Source organism: Oryctolagus cuniculus, chromosome 3 (assembly GCF_964237555.1).
Source record: "Oryctolagus cuniculus chromosome 3, mOryCun1.1, whole genome shotgun sequence".
In the NCBI taxonomy this organism is placed as follows: domain Eukaryota; kingdom Metazoa; phylum Chordata; class Mammalia; order Lagomorpha; family Leporidae; genus Oryctolagus; species Oryctolagus cuniculus.
Genome location: NC_091434.1, coordinates 31,983,318 through 32,006,279, shown reverse-complemented (window position 1 = coordinate 32,006,279; position 22,962 = coordinate 31,983,318). Strand labels below are relative to the sequence as shown.

Genomic DNA, 22,962 nt, shown 5'->3' with positions numbered 1-22,962 from the left:
TGGTTCCTGCCTTCGGATCACGCAGCGCACCGGCCGCAGCGGCCATTGGAGGGTGAACCAATGGCAAAGGAAGACCTTTCTCTCTGTCTCTCTCTCTCTCACTGTCCACTCTGTCAAAAAAAAAAAAAAAAAAAAAAAAAAAAGATTTATTTATTTGAAAGGCAGAATGAGAGCAAGGGACACACACACAAACACACAGATTCTCCATCTGCTGGTGCACTCCTCAAATGCCTGCAGCAGCCAGGGCTGGGCCAGGATGAAGCCAGGAGTCCAGAACCCCATTTAGATCTCCCACTTATGTGGTGGGGGCACAGGCTCTTGAGTCATCATCTGCTGCCTCCCAGGATACATTAGGAGGAAGCTGGATTGGAAATGGAGTAGCCAGGACTTGAACTGCCACTCAAACCAGCGCCCCAATATGGGACGTGAGCCACCAAAGTCACAGCTTAACTCGAGGTACCATAGCACCGGTCCTAGAGTATGTACTCTCCTACAGTCCTTGCCACGTAGAGCTACTGCCACAGGTGCATCCCAGTTCAAGGTGAGAAGGATCCAGCTTCCGGACAGCAGCATGCAAGAGCCAGCATCGATGGTTAAAATTCCAAGCATTAGGAAAGCTGGCTGCTAATTAAATGAGGCTATGATTAAAAAATTCCATAAATTTATCATTAAATATGTTATATTTTAAAAAGTATGTATCTAAATTATATATCCTGCTGTCTCCCAGCAGGTGCATTAGCAGGAAGTTGGAATTGGAAGTGGAGTCAGAACTTGAACTCAAGTAGTCCGATATTGGGATGTGGGCAAGCAGTGGCTTAACCTCCACACTGAACACCAGCCCCATTTGGCTCCATTTCAGGAGCATCTATGTTTGAGGCTGTTTTCCCTTTCATATCTGTATTGTGGAAAAATGAGTGTACCTTCATGGAAATGGTATAATTTTTTTAAATCCTTGCATAGTTTTTTCGTATGCATTTTCCATGTTCTTTTTGCAGACTCCCCATAGTGTAGATCAGTGTGCAGAGGGTCAATGCTGTGGCACAGTGTATTAATCCTCCGCCTGTGGTGCCGGCATCCCATATGGGCGCCGGTTCTAGTCCTGGCTGCTCTTCTTCCAATCCAGCTTTCTGCATGGCCTGGGAAAGCAGTGGAAGATGGCCATGGCCCAAGCCCTTGTGCCCCAGCACCCGGGTAGGGGACCCGGAAGAAGCTCCTGGCTCCTGGCTTTTGGATCAGCTCAGCTCTGGCTGTTGTAGACATTTGGGGAGTGAAACAATGGAAAGAAGACCTTTCTCTCTGTCTCTCCCTCTCACTGTCTGTAACTCTACTTCTTAAATAAAAACAAAAAAGAGAGAAAGAAAGCAAGACAGACGGAAAGAAAGAACGAGAGAGAGAGAGAAAGAAAAAGAAAGAAAGAAAGAGAGGAAGAAGAGAGAAAGAAAGAAAGAAAGAAAGAAAGAAAGAAAGAAAGAAAGAAAGAAAGAAAGAAAGAAAGAAAGAAAGTGCAACTGCCCTCCTCTGCCCCACACTCCGTGCAGTGTCATAGCAGTTACCCCTTGAAAGTGGCCATGGCGCGGATATTTACACCACGGAAATTGGCAAATGTACAAATCAGAGTTTGCATTTTTTTTTTCCTAGATAGCTGGTTGTTAAACATCTACCAGTACCTAAGTGTCAGGGACAGGTCACCCAACCTGACAAGGTCACAAGGCTTGTGGCGGAGCCAAGCAGATAAGTGGACTTTTCGGAGCTTACTGCTATGCCATTCTGCTTGTTAAAAACTGATAAAGGTCCTTCAGCAAGTTAATTGCTAGAAATTAAAAGAACTGGAGGAGAGTTAATGGTTAAAAATTAAGGGGCGTGTAGTGGATGTTTTGCCTAGTGGTTAAAACTCTGGAAGGGCCACATCTCACATCAGAGTCCTTGGGTTCGAATCCTGCTTCCATGCCTGATTTTAGCTTCCTGCTGATGTACACCCGGGGAGGCAGCAGGTGACGGCTCAAATAGTTAGGTTCCAAGGGAGAGGCCTGTATTAAGTCCTAGCTTTCAGGGTCCAGCCCTGGCTATTGTGGGCATTTGAGGAGGGGGTTAGAGGACGGGAGCGTGTCCTCTCTCTCTTGCTCTACCTCTCAAAAAAAAAAAAAAAAGAATTAAAGTTTTCAAAAAGATTAAAGCACTTAAAGACATAGCATGCAATCACAACACTGCACTTTATTTGGATTCTGATTAAAATAAACCGTAGGAGTGCCTTGTGCAATGGTTAAGACACGCACTCTCATACCAGGGTGCCTGGGTTTGAGTCCCTGCTTTACTTCTGAACCAGCTTCCTGCTGATGCCCACTCTGGGAGATAGCAGGCGAGGGCTTAAGAATTTGAGTCCCTTCAGCCCATGTGGGATACCGGGATTGAGTCTAGGTTCCTGGTTGCAGCCTGACCTAGCCCTAATTATTGTGGACATTTGGGGAGTGAACAAGAAGATGGAAGATGTCTCTCTCTCTTCCTCTCTCTCTCTCTCTCCTGCTCTCTCTGGCTCTGTTTTTCAAATTAATTTTTTAAATAATCAAAAAATAAATATAAAAACATGACATTCACAAATCATTGGAAATTAGAGAACTCACTGTATGTTTAATGATTAAATGTGTGTGAATGAATTATCAAGTATTTCAGATGTAATAATAGCATTACCTTTTAGAGCCCTGACGATTTCAGATGAAGTGATATGTCTGGGACTAGCTTTAATAATAATACCAGAAGGGAAAAATGAATGGATGCATACAGATCAATGGTTCCCAAAGTGTGGTTGCCTGACAGGGAGCACCAGCATCGCCTGGAAACTTGTTAACAGTGCAAATCCTCAGGTCCAGCCTAACCTCCTGAGTCAGAGCTTTGGTAGGACCCAGCAATCTGCATAACAAGACCCTCAGGTGGGCCTCAAATCCATGCAAGTTCACCACACGCGTTGACTGTGGTTGAGGCTCAGTGACAGGTACATGGGGGTGGCGAGTTCATATGTATCTTTGAAATTCTATATGATACAGTTTAAAAGACATACATAAGCACATTGGATAGGAGGGTACAGGTATGGGAGGCATAGGGATGATATGGGAGGGGTCCTTGCTGGATAAACTCTGCTTGCAGAGAAAAACATTATCTTGAATGTCATTGCATTGGTGCACACATCTTCACTGTCTTTTTGTTTTTCATCTTCATTTTGAATTAAACATCCAGATAAGGGGTGGGCATTTGGCTAAATGGTCTAGTCACAGCTGGGGATACTTGCGTCCCATATTGTTGGGCCTGGGTTCCAGTCCTGGCTCCGCTCTCAACTCTAGCTTCCTATCATTTCACACCCTGCTAGGTAGTGGGTGATAGCTCAAGTGGTTAAGTCCCTGCCACCCAGCTGAGCTCCAGTCCCAGGCTTAATCCTTTCCTGGCCTCAGCTGCTGTGGGCACAGGGTGAGTGAACCAGTGAGTGGGAGCTCTTGTCTCTGTTTCTGTATATCTGCCTTTCAAACAAATAAAAGCAACTAAATGTGCATTTTAAAGTCCAGGAAATGGAAATGGCTACATTAGTTACTGACTTGAACAAACAGCCCTCCCTCCTTTCCCAGCCAACCCCAGCTCGTCCCTTTGCTCTGATCAACTCGCCCCTTCATTTGGGGCCCTTAGTTTGAACAGGGTTGATCCTGGAATCTCGAATCTCTTAGAGAAGCAACTATTTGGATTTTCCACTTACACCTAAAGGCCTGTGCCTGTAAAATATGCCACCCACTAGCCCTGCTTTATCAGCTGCAGACATGATGCAATTAATTAATTTCATGCTGCCTCTCCCCGCACAAGGGGCTTAACTTCTAGCCCATTGTTTTGTGAGTTTACTTAGCAGATATGGCCTGAGAACCTGTAACTAGTTACCTCCCTCTGCAGGGGCTGTCTTGCCGGGGCAGATGAATTCATTAGTTAGTGTTTGCAAAACAGCAGGAAACTAAAAAGAGCATTAGGCAAGTTTTTATTTTTATTTGTTGACCTTTTTTTTTTATTATTTATTTAAAAAGTCCTGAACAAGGACCTTTGCTTTGGACCTAACCAGATCGGAGTTAGGCCAAGTCCTGTGGTTGTCACTTTGCAGTCCTATGTCCTTTACCCGCTCTCCAGCCCTTTTTCCCCTTTCCCTTGCATTTCCACGATTTCCTCTAACTGGAAAACCCTTTGGATTGTGTTCCAGAGGGTGGAAAGGTCCGTTTGTGCATCAGATGGGACAGTTCAGGATTTTTAAGTTTTAATCCCAAGGCCTCCCTGTTCTCTGCTGGGTGTCCTCCTAATCCATCTTCAAGGAGCTGGTATTTTTTTTTCCTTCCTTTCCATTTCCCATACCTTTCCTCCCTTCTTTTTTCAAAATAGTCCTTTGGAGACTTTGGGAAAAAATATCCAGGACTTCCTACCTAGAGACCACTTCTCCGGTCTGAGAGAGGACACAGGCAAGTCGCCTGTCTAGAAGGAAAGGCAAGCACACGACAGCAGAGAACTTGGGTTGGGCGAGGGCGCTCAGATGCTCCCTCATGGCTTTCAACGATTCCTTCAGGACTTCCTGAGTGTTCCCTACATGGCCCTGGAGGTAACACGAAGATTCCCAGGCTGCATGCCAACTCAAGCGGATCATGATTTCTGAGAGTGGACGCTGGAATCTTTTTTTTTTTTCTTTTTGACAGGCAGAGTGGACAGTGAGAGAGACAGAGAGAAAGGTTTTCCTTTGCTGTTGGTTCACCCTCCAATGGCTGCCAAGGCTGGCGCGCTGCAGCTATCGCACCGCGCTGATCCGATGGCAGGAGCCAGGAGCCAGGTGCTTTTCCTGGTCTCCCATGGGGTGCAGGGCCCAAGCACTTGGGCCATCCTCCACTGCCCTCACAGGCCACAGCAGAGAGCTGAACTGGAAGAGAGGCAACCGGGACAGAATCCGGTGCCCCTGGAATCTACTTTTATTAACTGAGTAGTTTGGGGGCGGGAGAGCGCTCTTACCCATTGGCTCACTCCCCAAATTCCTGCAACAGCCCAGACTGGGACAGACTGAAGCTGGGAGCTGGGAACTCAACCCAGGTCTCTCACGTGGGTGGCAGGGACCAAATCATCGGAGCCGTCACCGCTATCTCCCCGGGGTCTGCATTAGCAGGGAGCTGGAGTCAGGAGCTGCAGCTGGGATGCGGGCGTCTTCACCACTAGGCTAAGTGTCTGCCTACTTTGTAACAAACTTCTCAGATTACTTAGAACCTCACTGAGGTTTGAGGATGACACATCCAAGGGAGAAGGAGCACTAGGGATCCTAAATTCCAGGCACTATGAAAAGGAGAGAAAGAGCTCTGGCTTGGGTTTTTGAAAAACCTATATCCAGGTACCTTTATCAAGACATAGGATCTCTCTATTTTACAAAAGTGATATCCGCTGGTGTTTGGTATATGCCAGCAGCTTTATTAACTTTACAGCCCCCACCCTCCATATGTGTACTGTGATTGTCCTCATTTTTATAGATGAGGAAACAGATGCTTGGAGAGATTAAAGTTTGCCTACAGCACAGCAATGAAAAGAGTTTCATACTACGTGGACACATTTCTGGCTCAAGACTCAAGTCTTAGCTCCTGGCCTCTAGAAGTAGAACGACAGTCGCTCATATTTTCCACACTGAAAGTTCAAACTCATGGTCTCACAGGTATGGTTTTATTTTTACAGACAACAGTTCATAATATTTGCCATCTGAATACTCTCCCTTATACTCTGGCCACATAGTAGCCTGACTGTCAGCCAAGTCATACGTGGCTGTCCTACATTTCTTTTGCCAAAGAAGACCCCAGCCTTCTTACTCTGCTACTGGGGATTTATGGTCTTTTTTTTTTTTTATTTAAGATTAAACTTATTTATTTTGAAATTCAGAGTTACGCACATAGAGGGAGAGACAGAGTGATCTTCCATCTGCTGGTTCACTCCCAATGGCCACAATGACCAAGGCTGGGCTAGACAGAAACCCTGGGCCAGGAGCTTCTTCCAGGTCTTCCATATGGGTGGCTGGGCCCCAGGCACTTGGGCTGCTTTTCAGGCACATTAGCAAGGAGCTGGCACCCTTAGGGGATGTTGGCATTGTAGGTGTTGGCTTTACCTGCTATGCAACAGTGCTGGCTCCAAGGGTGTATTGTTTAAAAATTGTATTTATTTATTTATTACTTGAAAGACAGAGAAAGAGAGAGAGAAAGTCAGACAAAAACAGAGGAAGATCTTTTACTTGCTGGTTCACTCCGCAAATGCCCACAGCTGTCAGGGCCAAGCCAGCCAGAACCCAGAAGCCAAGAACTCCATCTGGGTCTCCCACATGGAAAGCAGAGACTTAAGTACCTAGGCCATCCTTGGGTGCCTTCCAGGATGTGCATTAGTAGGTAGCTGGGATCAGAAGCAGAGCCAGGGCTCGAACCCAAGCACTCCAAGATGGGTTGTGGGTGTCCCAAGTAGTCGCTATGCCAAGTAGTCGCTATGCCAAACATGTGCCTCAAGGGTCTGTTGTTACATTACTCAGCAATGGAGAGAATTCAGTTCCCACTGACCCTCCCCCCATTCTCCTCAGAAACAAATCTGGCTACCAGTTTCCTTGGAGACAGTTCTCTTTTATGTATATAGTGTGTTTCAACTCATTCACGGTGTTGTGCAATCGGCAGCACCCTCCATCTCCAACTGAACTCTGTACCCACTAGGCTCAAACTCCCCAACCCCGTTCCCCAGCTCCAGGCAACCCCCCTTCCACGTTCTGTCTCTGTGAATTCAACTGCGTTAGTACCTTATGTAAGTGGAACCACACTATTGCCTTTTTGTATCTAGCTTAGCATAACATCTTCAAGATTCTTCCATATTGTAGCAGGCTTCCACCTGTCATTTCTTTTTTTTTTTTTTTTTTAATTTTTTACAGGCAGAGTGGACAGTGAGAGAGAGACAGAGAGAAAGGTCTTCCTTTTGCCGTTGGTTCACCCTCCAATGGCCGCCACGGCCGGCACACTGCAGCCGGCGCACCGCGCTGATCTGAAGCCAGGAGCCAGGTGCTTCTCCTGGTCTCCCATCTGGGTGCAGGGCCCAGGGACTTGGGCCATCCTCCACTGCACTCCCGGGCCACAGCAGAGAGCTGGACTGGAAGAGGGGCAACCGGGACAGAATCCGGCGCCCCGACCGGGACTAGAACCCAGTGTGCCGGCGCCGCAGGGCGGAGGATTAGCCTACTGAGCTACGACGCCGGCCATAAGGCTGAATACTATTTTTTAAAAAAAGATTTATTTATTTGAAAGACAGAGAGAGAGAGAGAGAGAGAGAATCTTCCATCCGCTGGTTCACTCCCTAAGTGACCGCAATGGCTAGAGCCAGGCCAGTCCGAAGCTAGAAGCCAGAAGTTTCTTTCTTCTGCATCTCCCACATGGGTGTAGGGGTCCAAGGACTTGGGCCATCTTCTGCTGCTTTCCCAGACCATTAGCAGGGAGCTAGATTGGACATGGAGCAGCCAGGAACCAGTGCCCATTTGGGATGCTGGTGCTGTAGGCGGCAATTTTACCTGCTATACCACAGTGCCAGCCACTGAATAGGGTTTCATTGTGTATATAAATTGTGCTTACACACTCATGGTTGAACACTGGAGTGGTTTCCATCCTCTGCCTATTACAAATAGTGCTGCTTTGAATATAGGTGTGCAAATATTTGGATCCCTGATTTTTTGGGGGGTATATATCTAGAGGAGAACACGCTAGATCATGTGGTAATTCTATGTCAACTTATTCTATTTTTTAAAAAAGATTTCTTTATTTATTTTGAAAGTCAGAGTTACAGCAAGAGGAGGAGAGACACAGAGAAAGAAAGAGAGTGTCTCCATCTGCTGATGTACTCCCCAGATGACCTCAGTAGCTGGTGCTGGGCCAGAAATAGGAGCCACTAGACTCATCTGGGTCTCCCATGTGGGTGGCAGGGGCCCAAACCCTATGGCCATCCTCCGCTACTTTTCCCAGGCCAGCAGCAGGGAGCTGGATTGTAAGTGGAGCAGCTGGGACACAAACTGGCACCCATATGGGATGCTGGCATCATAGGTGGTGGCTTAATCTGCTAGGCCACAATGTTGGCTCTATTAACTTGTTCTTTTTAACCACAACATAGTAGTCTGTTGTATCATTCATGTGTTTATTGACTATTTAAGCTTTCTTTTCTGTAAATTTCCTATAGTCTGGTATGATTTTTAATGGGATTTTAAGATAATCTTTATATAACCTGATACTTCTTTCTTTTACATATATCAAATCATACACATTTAAAAACAAGATTTTACATCCTTTCTGACGCAAGTGTTGATCAATTATCTCTGATTATTTAAGGGAGATTCATTGATGCAAGTTCTACTATTATAAAAATAAGAGCCCACAGCAGGCAGCCGTGTTTGTGTGGCATGGGCTGCCCCAGGGTGGGTGCTGCACACGTTTTAGGAACAATTATATCCACTTCAGGGTGTATTTGGTTCCATTAGCATTTCTCTTTCTATGATTTACTGTGATCAGTCAAATCCAGAAACTAAATGTTTCATGATACCTCACTGCGTAATCTTCCCAAAGTTTAATCTGTTCTGCCAGTCCTAAGAAGAAAAAAAAAAAAGAATTAGGCCAAATTGCTTTAAAAATTGGAGAGGGGCTGGCGTTGTGGTTCAGCAGGTTAACCTGCCACTTGCAATGCTGGCATCCCATAGTGGAGTTCTGGCTCCAGTCCTGATTCTGCACTTCCAATCCAGCTCCCTGCTAATGTGCCTGGGAAAGCAGTGGAAGATGGCCCAAGTGCTTTAGCCCCTGCCACCCATGTGGGAGACCCAGGTGAAAACTCCTGGCTCCTGGCTTCAACTTGGTCCAGTCCTGCCATTGTGGCCTTGTGGGGAGTGAACCAGCAGATGGAAGATCAATTTCTCTTTCTGTTTCTCTCTGATTTCTTCCGTCCCTCCCTCTCTAATTCTGCCTTTCAAATGAAATAAACACATCTTTAAAAAATAAAACAAATGGTCTTTTCAAAAACTTGTAGAGATTTCAAGATTCTACTGTTTGGGAAGCACTAATGAGAATTGTTAGAGGCCTGATAACCCATAGATTAGGATTGAAACAAAAACAAACAGGGGGCAAAGGGTCACAGCTGTTAATGCCTCTGTTGAGCTCCTCTCCAGGAAGGATTATCCTAACGCTCCCACTTATTACGGGGCTTAGTCTGTGCGGAGTCGTCCCCCAGCACCCGCAGCTCTACTTATCTCACGTGATTTTTGTCACAACCCAGCAAAGGATGAATCCTCCTCATTCTATAGATGCGGGGTGCTCAGGAAAGCCCGGTCAGGTGCGGTTCGAAGGTCACATGGGCGTGGTGAGGAGGTGGGGCTCCGTGTTCACTCCTGTCCCTTTGGTGTTAGGCACAACAACCTTGTTCTCCACTACTCTGTTCCATGACCCTGGGTCACTCCCTGCAGTGTGTGTTTGGAAGGGGAGCAGGAAGGGGTCCCATGGTTCAGTTTGGTGTCCTGTGGTTGGGTGTGGGGATGCGGGGTGAAGTGTGAAGTCCACAGTGCCATAGCCAAGCCTCTCTTGCTCCAGGTCACACTGGGTCCTGGGACTGGAAAAGCCTCTATGGCCAGCATGATGGCTACAAGTTACTGTCCCTCCTGCAGGCTCTGGCCATCCCCTCGGTGGCACTGCCTCCTGACTGTAGCCTTGGAGATGTCTGCCTTTTCCACCTCCGACCACACAGGGCGCCTGTAATTCATAACCTAATTCAGGCTGACGCTCACTTCTGCATTGCTCCCTCTACTTTGTTCCCCATCCACTAGATACACAGGGACGCCTCCCACCTGAGCCACATGTTTGCACACAACTCTTCTGAAATAGCACACTGGACTCAAATATTGACTGCCAAAGTACACTTTTAGTGGACGGCCATTTCAGAGCCTCTGTAAGTGTTGGCAAGGGTAATTAGGATGAGCGAGTGTTTCCTAGAGGGGAAGAAAGAAGAGAAAGAACCCCTCAAAGGGAGAGGATGCTGCATACCTGATTCTAAATGCAACCAGCAGATCCTTAAAAACATCTCCCACTCACAGTGGCAGCAATGATTTCCCTCATTTTCATCCTAACTTCTGGGTGTCGCTAATCGGCTAACTTCTCCTGCTTGCCCCGGGGCCAGGAAAGCCGGAGGCCGTGGTGGTGGTGGTGGGGGAGCACTGAAAGTGAGGAGAAGGAACATTTTGCTTGGAGGACTGAAATTAATCTATCGTTTTGATTATAATTTAAAATAGAATTTGGATGGGGCTGGCGCTGTGGCATAGTAGGTAAAGCCACACCTGCAGTGCTAGCATCCCACATGGGTGCCAGTTTGTATCCCAGATGCTCTACTTCTGATCCAGCTCTCTGCTATGGCCTAGGAAAGCAGTAGAAGATGACCCAAGTCCTTGGGCCCCTGCACCCCCGTGGGAGACTTGGAAAGAAGCTCCTGGCTCCTGGCTTTGGATCACCAGCTCTCGCTGTTTTGGCCATTTGGGGAGTGAACCAGCAGATGGAAGACCTCTTTCTCTCTCTCTGCCTCCCTGTAATTCTGCCTTTCAAAGAAAATATTTTTTTAAAAGTAGCATATGGAATTATAATTCAGATCCTATAGGAGTTTTCTCCTTTCTACCACTTTGCGGCCACTTCAAATGCTAAGAGGATGGGGGTGGGACTCCCTCTCCTGTGATTTGCAGCTGGGCCGTCTAGATCTGATGTGATCGCTACTGACCCAGCTGCTCTCACAGAGAAATTGTGCCAGGTGATCGACTGTTACCTGTATCCATTATACGAGCCCTTACACAATGACACCTTGAAAACAGAATCTTCTCTCCGCTTCACTCAGTCTCAGCATCCGATGGCCCTCCACTGGTGTCACCCCAGTACCAGGGTCCTGGCCACACAGGACCTGTGAGGAGCCATAACTTTAACAAGAACGCTTCCAGAACGCTGGAGGAACCGTAGACCAGTGTAATCACCCTGGTAACCGTAACGGGACATTCCCTGTCTGAGGGCGGGTCCCTAGTGCGGTATCTGTGCTTGTGAAAGCATGCTCTGTGATGCCGCACGAGGATGAGCTGCCTACGCACCCCTTTCTCAGGCAGTCCCGTTGTTAAGTGACATATGAAATAAAGTTGAACATTCAGGCTGTCAGTTGCATTGGTCACATTGCATGTGTCCAGTGGCACCATGCTGGACGGCACAGCCACAGGGCATTTTCATCATCCTGGAATGTTCCACTGGACGGCGTAACTCTAAAGCAAACCACATGGGGCCAGCATTGTGGTGCAGTGGGTTAAGCTGCTGCCTTTGATGCGGGCTCCATTCATAACCCAATTCCCTGCTAACGCACCTGGGAACTCAGTGGTAGATGGCCCAAGTGCCTGGGCCCCTGCCACTCACATGGGAAACCCAGATGGGAGTTCCAGGGTCCTGGGCTTCAGCCTGGTCCAGCCCTGGACTTTCCAGACATTTGGGGAGTGAACCAGTGGATGGAAGACCTCTCTCTCTCTCTCTCTCTGTAACTCTTTAAAATAAATAAGTAAATGTCAAAAACAAATAAACCACACTGCATAGCGGCAGCTACTTACCTGGCCCCAGGCAATGGTGAGCCATACCATGGCCCCAGGGTGTGAAGCTGGAGTCAAGATACAGTCACAATAAATCTGTAAAGATAATACAGGTGTATGGTCATTGGTGTTTAGTGACACTTTAACTAAACAGAGGCAGAGTTACAGACAGAGAGAGGGAGAGACAGAGAGAGAGAGAGAGGTCTTCCACCTGCTGGGTCACTCTCCAAATGGCCACAGTGGCAGGAGCTAGGCTGATCTGAAGCCAGGGGCCAGGAGCTTTTTCTGAGTTTTCCACATGGGTGCAGGGGCCCAAGCACTTGGGTCATTTTCCACTGCTTTTCCAGGACATTAGCAGGGAGTTGGATTGGGAATGGAGCAGCCGGTTATCGAACCAGCGCCCATATGGAATGCCAGCAGCACAGGCGGAGGCCTAGCCAGCTACACCACAGCGCCAGCCCTGACACTTACTTCTTAAACATAGCACTTGGTTCAGTATCACTCCCAGAAGCATCAGAAACCCTAGTACTGTCCAAAACATAACTTCCGTGCCCTTGGAGTTCGTAACCTCTAAGCTGAGGCAGGAAATACATAATGACACGCTGTGAGAGGCTGGAAGGTGGATACTTGCCAAAGGGAAATAAACCATTTGGAGGACAGAGTAAGCAAAGTTTTGAAGGGTGACTAGAAGTTTGCAAATAAACAAGGGCAGAGGAGAAGCTTCCAAACGGAGGCAACCGCAAAACCCTCTGGCCGACTCGAACAGATCAGCTGTTAGAACAACGTGGAGTGGGAGGAGAGTGGCAGAACCGGTCCTCGCACTTGCCGGGGGTGTTGGTCGGTTTTGTCTTGCTGTAACAGACTATCACAGACTAGGCCAATTACAGAGAGGAAATTCATTCCTCACAGTTCTGGTCACTGGGAAGTCGACACCAAGGCGCCAGCGCCTGGTGAGGGCCTCTCGCTGCTTCATCGGCTGTGGTCGGCAGAAGGGCCAAGAGAGCAAGAGATGGAACCTACTGTTTGTTTTTCTTATTTTAAAAATATTATTATTAACAAATGTATTTTCTTTAATTTGCAAGACACAGAGAGACAGACAGATGGACAGATGGAGAGAAAACCCCTGCCTGCTGGTTTCTGTTCCAAATGCCTGCACACAGGAGCCCAGAACGCAGGATGAGTCTCTGATACGTGCAGGGGACTCGGCTATTTGAGAAATCATCTTCCAGGGAGCGCATGAGCAGAGAGAAGAGTAGGGGGGTTGCCACTGTAGTGCCGCTGGTTGAGCTGCACCTTGGGACACCCACCCACCCTTATCAGGATTGAGTCTCGCCTCTGCCTCTGTTTCCAATCTAGCTTCCTGCTACAGTATCGTGGGAAGCAGCAGATAACGGCTCAAGTGCACGATTCCTTGCCACCCACTTTGGAGATCTGGCTTCTCACTTTGGCCTGGCCCATCCCTGGCTGTTATAAGCATTTAGGGAATGAACCAGTGGATGGAAGCTGGCTGTCTCTGTCTCTCTCTCTCTCTCTCTCTCTCTCTCTCTCCTCCCTCTTCTCTCTCTGTCACTCTTTCAAATAAATACTTAAAAAAAAAAAACTTTCACAATCTTAAGATGGTGACAGGTGAGCTTTAAATCTAGCAGATGCACAATTCCTATGCCTAGGCAGGGAGTTAGGTGAGCTGGAACTCTTGTATCCTTGCACGACAACGCTGTCTCTTTAACTGTGCAACTTCCCAGGATGCACCTGTCTCATCTGCCTCTGGGACCAGGGCACTTAGCTAAGACCCCATCCAAGTGCACATCCTATTGGACCCTACCCCCTTCCTTAGGTGGAACAGGGACAGAGCTCTCTTTCTGCCACGGACCTCACTTAGGGGCGCTGCTCCTGTTTTCTCTCCTCCATGGAATGCACTGGGACCTGCTGCTCTCGTGTTCTGCTGTCTCCACTGTGCACTGGTCTCGGATGCACCTCTCCCCGAGCCACCTTTTTTTTTCCCCTCTTTCTGTAGTTCATGGATAATTCTTTGGCCCATTCATGTTGGGTATTTGTCAGTATGGGGCATCCCACATTCACACGCGAACATACGTCTATTTCCTCACTGCCAAACAAACTTTGTTCCTACCTGTGCAGGACTCCAGTCTTCACTTCGAGTTTCTCTCTCTGTGGGAGAGGAGAACCTGGATCAAAAATTATCATGTTCATTGCCCACATCAAAGCCATCCTGGTGGCAGGAGATGAAGTTAAGAAGAAAGGTAGGGGGGCCGGCAATGTGGTGTAGTGGGTAAAGCTGCCACCTGCAATGCCGGCATCCCATATGGGTGCCGGTTCACGTCCCGGTTGCTCCACTTCCTATCCAGCTCTCTGCTGTGGCCTGGGAAAGGAGTGGAAGATGACCCAAGTCCTTGGGCCCCTATACCCCATGAGAGACCAGAAGAAGCTCCTGGCTCCTGGCTTTGGATCAGCACAGCTCCAGCTGTTGCAGCCAACTGGGGAGTGAATCAGCAGATGGAAGACCTCTCCCTCTCTCTGCCTCTCCTTTTCTCTCTGTGTAACTCTGACTTTCAAATAAAGAAATAAATCTTTAAAAGAAAAAAAAGAAGAAAGGTAGAACCATTTCATCCAGGGGTTTTCAGGTCATGCCTTGGAGCTTGGACAGTGTCCTGCATGTGCTTTTTTTTAAGCTGGGGTGAGGCAAGATCAGGCTTGCACAAAGGCCACATTGAGGTCAGCAGGAAGACTGATAGAGGTGATTAAAATGGCCTGGAGAGGGAACCAGGACCAGAGTGGTGTGAGTAGGAAGAGCAGGCTCTGAAAGGTAGGTAGGAGGTGTACCCAGCAGTGGGCCGGGTTCTGGGAATGTTCTGTGCGGCCAGGGCTGCCTTCCAGTGAGATCTCTTGGGATCTCAACCCAACCCAGAGCAAAAGGCAGAGGGTGGAAGGAAAGTGGGAGGAGCTGCGGTTGCACCTGCCCCCTGCCCCTGGCCAAGAACCCTTTCAGGAATCCTCTACCGTGTTTTCCACTGAGGCCAGTGCTTTTTCTAATCCAAATCTTAAGGGGCCAAATAAATGCCCTTCCCACTCTACTGTAGAAATACAACATTGGGAGCCGGTTTTGTGGTGCGGTGGGTTGAGCTGTGACATCCTGTATCGGAGTGCCTGCTCCTGTGCCAGCTGCTTGGTTTCAATCCAGGTCCCTGCTGATGCACTGGGAGAACAGTAGATGATGGCCCAAATCCTTGGGTCCCTGCCACCCCATGGGAGACACAGATGGAGCTGCAGCCATGTGGGGAGTGAACTGGTGGATGCAACATCTCTTTTTCTCTCTCCCTCTTTCTCTGTCACTCTGCCATTAGAATAAATTAATCTTTTTTTTTTTTTTTTAAATACAGAGTTTAGCGGAAGCCTAATCATCATTATTTCAACAACCCCTCCCTCAGACTTGCATTTCTCATCTGACTATCTGTGACGTTTTTATGGGCCAGCATGGGAGGGGTTCACTTTTCATTTCCTGGCTGAATCAGGACAGGTGTTTTATTTAGGGTGGGGCAGGTAGTGGTGAGGGAGCCAGTCTGTGACAGGGCATCCACCAGTTCAATGCCACATCACAGCGTGGAGGGACTACGGAAACAACAGACACCACCCAGGCACCTCCAGGAGGCAAGGGAGGCCCCAGCCAGTGGCCTGGAGTACCCACTCCTCCCTACAGAGGGGCTGTCTCCTTTCCTTCCCGAGACAACGTCCGAAGGTGAGCAAGAGGACCTGCTTTTGACACAGGCACACACTGGCTCTTGCCACGTGCTGGGGGGACGTGGATTAGGACTCCGGTCTTCACTTTCCTTCCCCAACACACCAAGTCTCCTTCCCGGGCAGGAATGTGCCCGGGAGCAGACAGAAAGAGGCGGCTCGTCCTGAACAAATTCCGATTGTCTTGCTTCTCACACAGGGGTTCACTCAAACCTGGTGAGGTGCATGTCTCCCTGAGCTTGTTTGTAAACAAATAAATATATTACCAGTCGGGGTCTGACCCCGAGAGAGGGAAAGGGGTGGGTAGTAGATTCCGTGTGTTCGAGGGGAGCTGCAGAGTGGAGCAGGAATAAACCGGCTGTGCTGGTCCCAGAAATGTAAAAAACAAAAACACCACCACGTGAATACCTTTGTTTGGTGATAAATCTGAGTTGACGAGGCGGCTCTGGATTTCCCAGGACTTGGAAGGTGCGGTGGTGGGGCAGGGGAGGCAGCAGAAGGAGCCGTGAGGTGACTCGGGACTCCAGCGTCCGGGCGGCTCGGTGGCCCCACAGCCCCCGGCCCTGGGCGCGCCGGGCGGGAGCGGCGAGGAGCAGCGCCGGGGGCGGGCGGCGTCGGCAGCGCACCTGGACGCGCCGAGGCCGGGCCCCGCGGGGAGAGAGGGCGGCGGGCCCAGCTCGGGCGCCGCGGCTCGCACCCAGGAACAGCTCTGCAGCCCCTGGGCACCGGATGAAGGGCCTGGGCCCCTGGGGGCACCTTCCAGGCTGCGAAAAGCGCTCGGCTGCTCGAAAGGTACTTGAAACAAACAAAACCGTGACTCGCAAATTCACCCATCTGTCACATTCTTACAGAGAAACATCCTCCGTAATTAGCCACAAGCCTTGCAGAATCAAACCCGATTTACCTGTCCAGTGGAGAGGCGGCGGGGTGGGGTGGGGGCGCGCTTGGAGGCCCTCCCTTCGCATCCCCTACCTTTCTCCTCCCACCCCCTTTAACGGTGAAGTCGGGGGTGGGTGGGGGAGTTGGAAAAAGCCTCTAAAGACACAGAGCGTTCCAAGCACGACCAGGCCACTAATTACTGTTAAGCTCGGGCCCTTTTTGTGCTCGGAGCGGGACTGCAGTGTGCAGCGGCCACTTGGGGCTTTTCATGGGTTCGGCCAACTCCTGAATAGCAGCCCCCCTCCCCCCCCCGCCTTTCTTCTCCTTCATCTTCATCTTTACCTTTTTTTCCCCCCCTGTGTGTGTGTGTGTGCGCGCGCGCCCCCCACCCCCGCCCTCTTTTTTTTTTTTTTTCTTTGCTTTTCTGATAGCATTTTTCTTCTGGCGTTGTGTTTTAAGTCTCTAAATGAAACTTGACTGCCCCCACGGCCGGTTGGAGAAGCACAAAGGCCTCCCATTCCGCTGGCTACAGTAACGCCATTGTGTGTCCTAACAATGCACTAATTGGCGGTGATAATGGTGGGGCTGGGGAGGAAGGAGGGGGCTGTGCTTTTCCAATCAGGGAGCCGCAGAAATAAAAGGAGGGGTGGGGAGGAGGAGGACAGGGGGCCCAGGTTCCTGATGGGGGGGTAGGCCCCGAGAGGGGGCACAGGACTTCGGTTTGTGTGGGGCTTTCTAAAGTAATAATAAACATAGAGACAAGAATTACTCGGGGAGGGGGGGGGGACGGACCAGAAAGACTTGGCTGCAGTCAGCTTCAGAGCCCAGGGTGTGGGTAGGGGTGGGGGTGCTCACTCCTCCGGGACAACTCTGTGGGAAGGGAAACAGTGGAGCTGGCATCTGTATCCCGCGTTCCTGGGTTCTCCCTGGGAAGGTGGGAGAATCCGGTAGGAAACCCACGTACCGGATGCTGGAAAGCCGGGATGTTGAGCTTGCTGGATGGCGAAGCCCTCACGGGAGCCAGAGAGGGAGAAGGCAAAGCTCTTTATTTTGGGGACTCATATTCTCAGGAAGTCAGGGGATGCGGAAGGCTATTCTGACCTTGGAAATGATCCTCCAGAAGAGTCGGGTAGCGTGGTGGACAAGGACACAATGGTAGCCAAATAATGGCACTGGGCTGAGATTGCCCAGGAAGCCCCCCGAAGGTCACCTGCACCCTGCGGGAGCCTACTCAGAGCCACCTGGGCCCCGGCTTCACCCCTCCTTTGCAGAGGAGGACACCTGCCCAGCCCAGCGTCGGGGATGCCTTCGGGCCAGGGAGGGTGGACCACATCCTCCCTCCGCACCCGGAGAAAGCAGTCCTTGACCTCTCTAGCCCTCTTCGTGTGTGCCAGGCCCAGTGCTGAGTGCCTCGTGCACATGGCTTCACTTGAGTCTCACAACAGCCCCGTGGGGAAGAGGAGAATGTGACAACTGTGGCCCCTTCAGCGCACCAGCCCCGCCGGGGTGATGGCGGAGGAGCCAGCGATCTGAGCACCGCCTGCATGGGTCCCTGCTGCTGCCCCCGCAGCCCACCCTGTGCTCACCGACAGCGGGAGGCCTCTTAGCACTAACTGAGCCCTTGGCACACAGGAGGGTCTCCGGGGAGGTGTACTGCTGGCGGTGGTGTTCAGCTGGCCTCAGAATCCCGTGGCGGGGGGGGGGTGGGTGGGTGGGTGGGTGGGTGGGTGTAGGTTGGGGGAGGGGGAGGATGTTGCTGAAACACACATGCCTGTCTCCTCCCCTCACCCGCTGTCTGCGATGGCAGGTCCAGGGCAGGCCCAGGAACACGCATTTCTAACGCATTCTCAGCTGCCGCTGGCCTGAGGACGGACACTCTGGCTGCAGTGCGATGTTCGTATCGCAGCAGGGAATTCCTTTCCTTCCATATCCCTGCCTTTCTGTAGCCTGAGATCAAGAGTTTTATTAAGGGGAAATTAAAATTGAAAAGTTTTGACCATAATGATAGATAATTTTAGGCTCTCGCTTGCTTTAAATCACAATCGTAATCAAACAGTCATCTACATCTGATTGGGGGAAAAGGATCAGTTGTGCGCCCAGCTCACCGTACTGCAAGCAGTGACATTTTCTAGAAAATATGAGGGAATTCAAAAAGTTCATGAAAAATGGAATTAAAAGATGAGTTTATTTAGATGCAAAAATTTTGTGAAATGCTTGTATTGCTTTTTTTGTAATATGTATTTCCTACATTCTTTTGAAGACTTTTTGGATTTCAATTTTTTTTTTGGCAGGCAGAGTTAGACAGTGAGAGAGAGAGACAGAGAGAAAGGTCTTCCTTCCGTTGGTTCACCCCCCAAATGGCTGCTATGGCCGGCATGCTGAGACGATCCGAAGCCAGGAGCCAGGTGTTTCCTCCTGGTCTCCCTTGTGGGTGCAGGGGCCCAAGCACTTGGGCCATCCTCCACTGCCTTCCCAGGCAACAGCAGAGAGCTGGACTGGAAGAGGAGCAACTGGGACAGAATCCAGCGCCCCAACCAGGACTAGAACCCAGAGTGCCAGCTCCGTAGGCAGAGGATTAGCTAAGTGAGCCGCGGCGGCAGCCAACAAGCTTAGCTTTTAATTCCATGTTCCCCTGAACTTGTGTAATACCCACCTATCTGGATCGATTCCTTGATTTGGGAAAACCTTTTCAGGGATTTCTTCACTTTCACAGATTTTTGTGCCTCTTATCACATCCCTCCTTTACACAGTTTTGTCACAGCCTGGGGTCCCAGAAGCCCCTGAGGTGTTATCAGCACTGAGATGTGTCTCTGCCGGGACCATAGTTCAGCAGAAGAGGCAAAGTACAGGCCGTGCCAAGTGACAGATGACTGTGGGGACAGGGGGGACTCCCTGCCTGGTGACTCAAGCTGCTGGTAACATCTACTCCCCGGCTCCTTTCACCAAGGTGAGAGACACTGTGCAGGTTGATCTGGGGGCCAGCCAGGTGGCTGTTTGTACCATTTGACACAGGCAGTGTGTGTTTAGGGATCGGTGCGTCCGCCCTTGGCCACGGTGGCGTGATCAGGTACCTACAGGGAGAGCCATTCTGGTTCTCTCAGTGTGGCTGCTGGTCAAGTCGTTGCTGCATCAGCTGCAGGAGGTTCTGAAGAGCCTCTGGCCAGCTGAGGTTCCCTCCCAGCCCTGGGACTGCCCTCTGAGCCGAGGTCAGCAATGGAGCCCTGGCAGGGTCCCTGTTGTCGCATGTCCATGCTGTGGGTGTGTTGTTTGTGTAGGTGAGGAAGACCTTGCGAATGCACAGGAACGGGGCAGCTGTAGGGAGAAATTTTATGGAGAAATCTATTGGGTCAGAAACCAGCTCTGGCTAACTTCAACAGAGAAGCCATTTGTTGTATTGTCATAGAATCTAAAGACTTAAAAAGATCAGCTCTTTGGGAGAACAGAATTCAGGGCACGTTCTTTTCTTTTTTTAAGATTTTATTTACTTATTTGAGAGGTAGAGTTATAGCCAGAGAGAGGGAGAGGCAGAGAGAAAAATCTTCCATCTGCTGGTTCATTCCCCAAATGGCTGCAATTGCCAGAGCTGAGACGATCGGAAGCCAGGAGCCAGGAGCTTCTTCCGGGTCTGCCACGCAGGTACAGGGGCCCAAGCACTTGGGCCATCTTCCACTACTCTCCCAGGCTATAAGCAGAGAGCTGGATCGGAAGACGAGCAGCCAGGACACAAACTAGCACCCACATGGGATGTTGGTGCCACAGCATCCTACTATGCCTACTGTGCCACAGTGCTGGCCCCTGTGGTACCTTCTGAGGAGCAGGAACTAATGGACAATGTTTTCAGAGGTGGCAATCCACTGTATGTGCTTAGGCTCCTACAAAATCAAATTCCTGTCGGCCAGGGGTGTGCATTTGGTACTGTGGTTACGACACCATGTGGGACACCCACATCCCATATCAGAATATCTGAGTATGAGTCCCGGCTCTGCTTCCCATTCCAGCTTCCTGCTAATGTGTACCCTGGGAGACAGCAGGTGACAGTTCTAATAATTGGGATCCTATTACCTACATGGGAGACCTGGGTTAAGTTCTAGCTTCCTGGTGTTTGGGGAGTGAACCAGTGGATGGGAAGTCTCTCTCTTTCCCTCCTCCTCTCCTCTCTCCCTCTTTCTGCCACTTAAATAAATAAATAAAAAATTCTTGCTGCCAAGATTGGGAAAGAAGGGGACTTTGACTGATAAGCCAATAGGACTACCCGGGTTAGGGTGGGGGGGGGGAGTGGGGCCCCTTTGCCTTCCAGCAGGGTCAGGGATGACAAGAGGTGCCTGCTCAACATTTATCAAAGCTTCAGGAGAGGTCCTCATGTTCTTATTTTAATTTTGTGAAAGACTTGCTGTCCCAACAAGGCAAGAAGAGACAATCTGAGACAATTAAATAAATATCTCAGTGTTAGAAACTGAGATAACACCAAGGAATTACTGTTGATTTTGTTAGGTGTGGAATGGCACCATGACTACATAAAAAACAATTTAAACGTCTTTTTTAGATGTCTACTGAGGCATGTGGCAATAAAAGGTCATTTGTTTCTAGGGCTTACTTTGTAATATTTCTTCAAAATGTTAAAGAATAATGAGAGGCTGGCATTGTGGTGCAGCAGGTTAAGGCACTGCCTGTAACGCTGGCTTCCCATACGAGTGCTGGTTCTTGGCTGCTCCACTTCCAATCCAGCTCCCTGCTAACGGCCTGGAAAAGCAGCTGGTGATGCCCAAGTGCTTGGGTCCCTGCCGCCCTTGTAGGAGACCTGAATGGAGTTCCAGGCTCCTGGATTCAGTCTGGCTTATCTTTGGCTGTTGTGGCCATTTGGGGAGTGAACAGGTGGATGGAAAATATCTCCCCTCCCCGACCCCGTAACTCTGTCTTCCAAATAAATAAAATCAATCTTTAAAAAAATGAAAAAATAAGAGTAGGCAAAACAAATGAGGACAAAACCCCAAATAATTCTTAGTTTTCAAAATCCTCATTGAAAACGCTGTCTTAGGGATGGCATAGTATGACCTGACTGTTCCACCACGTGCTGACATGGTCGCTGCAAGCACTGGCACTTGGCATAGTCTGTCACCGACGCCTTAGCCTCTGATTTCTCCCGGAAGCTTGTCATGGAGTTGAAATGTGTTAGCAGGAGCCACTTCTGGAGACATCTGCAGTCAGGCATCTACCTGGGGTGCCATGGCTGCCAGCAGTTGCTTCTTGGGTTGCCTCCCTCATGGGCAGCAATGAAAAAGCCATCGACCCAGTTTAGAATTAAAATTCACTCCCTGCCTGTGCAATTGGAATTTATTTCCTTTGCTAAAGGCTTGAATCTCAGAGCAAAATGCCTCTAGCTGGGTTTGGGCGTGTGTGTGATGATCCTAATGGAGAAAAACTCCAGTGTATTTTCCTAAGAGCGTGTATGTACTTTGTGGTGTGCTCAGAGCCTGACATTATTAAGAGTGTGTTACCACAATGCAGTGTGGAATCTAAGGCAATTTGGATGTCCTTGGGCCCAGAATTAATATGTGCTTTGTATAGTCTTGTAATTTAGGAGGCAATTTTCCATAACACAGTGAGAGATGTTCCTTTATACATTTGAGATAATTTAGCTCAATGTTCATTTGGAAAAATTACTGTGCTAATAGCAGCTCTTCAGCCTGAGAACAACAGACCGTACTGGGAGAGGCTGCACAAAAGCTGGAGGAATTTCCCGCGGCCCCACAGCTGCCTGAGCCTGTGTGGCAGGATCTGAAATTGTGTATGAACTTTGTGGACTCTAGCTGATTTGCTTAAAACCAACAGCTCTTAATGGAGGAGCAGGAAATAGAGGTGGGGGAGTAATGAATTTTCCTATTGTCCAGGTAAGCTGGGGAGTCAGTGTACATAAATCAGCATTTCTGTATCTCAGCTATGGGAACAATTTGTCCTTCCTGCGAGAGTTCTCTGCCTCAGCTAGGAGAGAATAGAGGCAAATGAGGGAGAGTGAACTTCATCTTTCTCTTGGGTGTGTGTTGCCCTGGGCTTCCTGGGTACTGTGTACTAGGGCCTTAGTTATCCTGGGGGAAGAGTCCTCTTACAAAAATCATGTTAAATACTTTTTCCCAATCAGGAGCACAGCTTCTAATGATGCTGCCTTGGAGCAAGTCCCAGGGAAGACCCCCATGGACCCCAGTTCTTGCCTGAGTTAGAGTAAAGCCGTGGCTGCTATAGATGCTTCCCATGTGTTCAGCAGCATGGGCATGGGCGTCACCTCTTTGTTAAGGGAGCCTGACCTCTTTGGCAAAGTGTTCCATCCACGAGGAATACTTGAAAGAATCCCTGTCTTTTTAAGTTTCCATTCACCTGTGACTTGTAGTTGAAGTGAGACATCATCAACTCAACAGGTGTCTGGATCTGGGATGAGTGGTTCTTCTACAGAACCAAGGCGAATCTGGACACGGCTCAGGATTTCCTGAATTTTCTAAGCCATTTTGGGCAAGAAGCACCTTGGGATTTTCATTTTCAACACTGCCATCCAGAGTGATGGCGTTTATGTTCACTGGGCCTGATTAGGAAGCAGCCACTCCTCACTACAGGACCAACCACAGAATAACTGGAGGTGAAAACAACAAAGGAGAGTTCCAGGCTCGCTTTGTAGGCCAGCTTAGTCACCTGCAGCCATGCTCGGGACGGGA

General features: G+C 49.4%; 1 non-coding gene across 1 annotated transcript in view; it reads right to left on the bottom strand.

The window, feature by feature from the left end:
* The window catches only part of LOC108176937 (uncharacterized), a 28,682-nt gene extending 12,769 nt beyond the window's left edge, over positions 1 to 15,913 (bottom strand). The window contains exons 1-2 of the transcript XR_007920303.2: positions 15,791 to 15,913; positions 11,654 to 11,728 (exon numbers count right to left, since the gene is read on the bottom strand). This is a non-coding gene — a transcript (uncharacterized protein). The remainder of the gene's footprint in view (positions 1 to 11,653; positions 11,729 to 15,790) is intronic.
* Between the last annotated feature and the right edge of the window lie 7,049 nt (positions 15,914 to 22,962).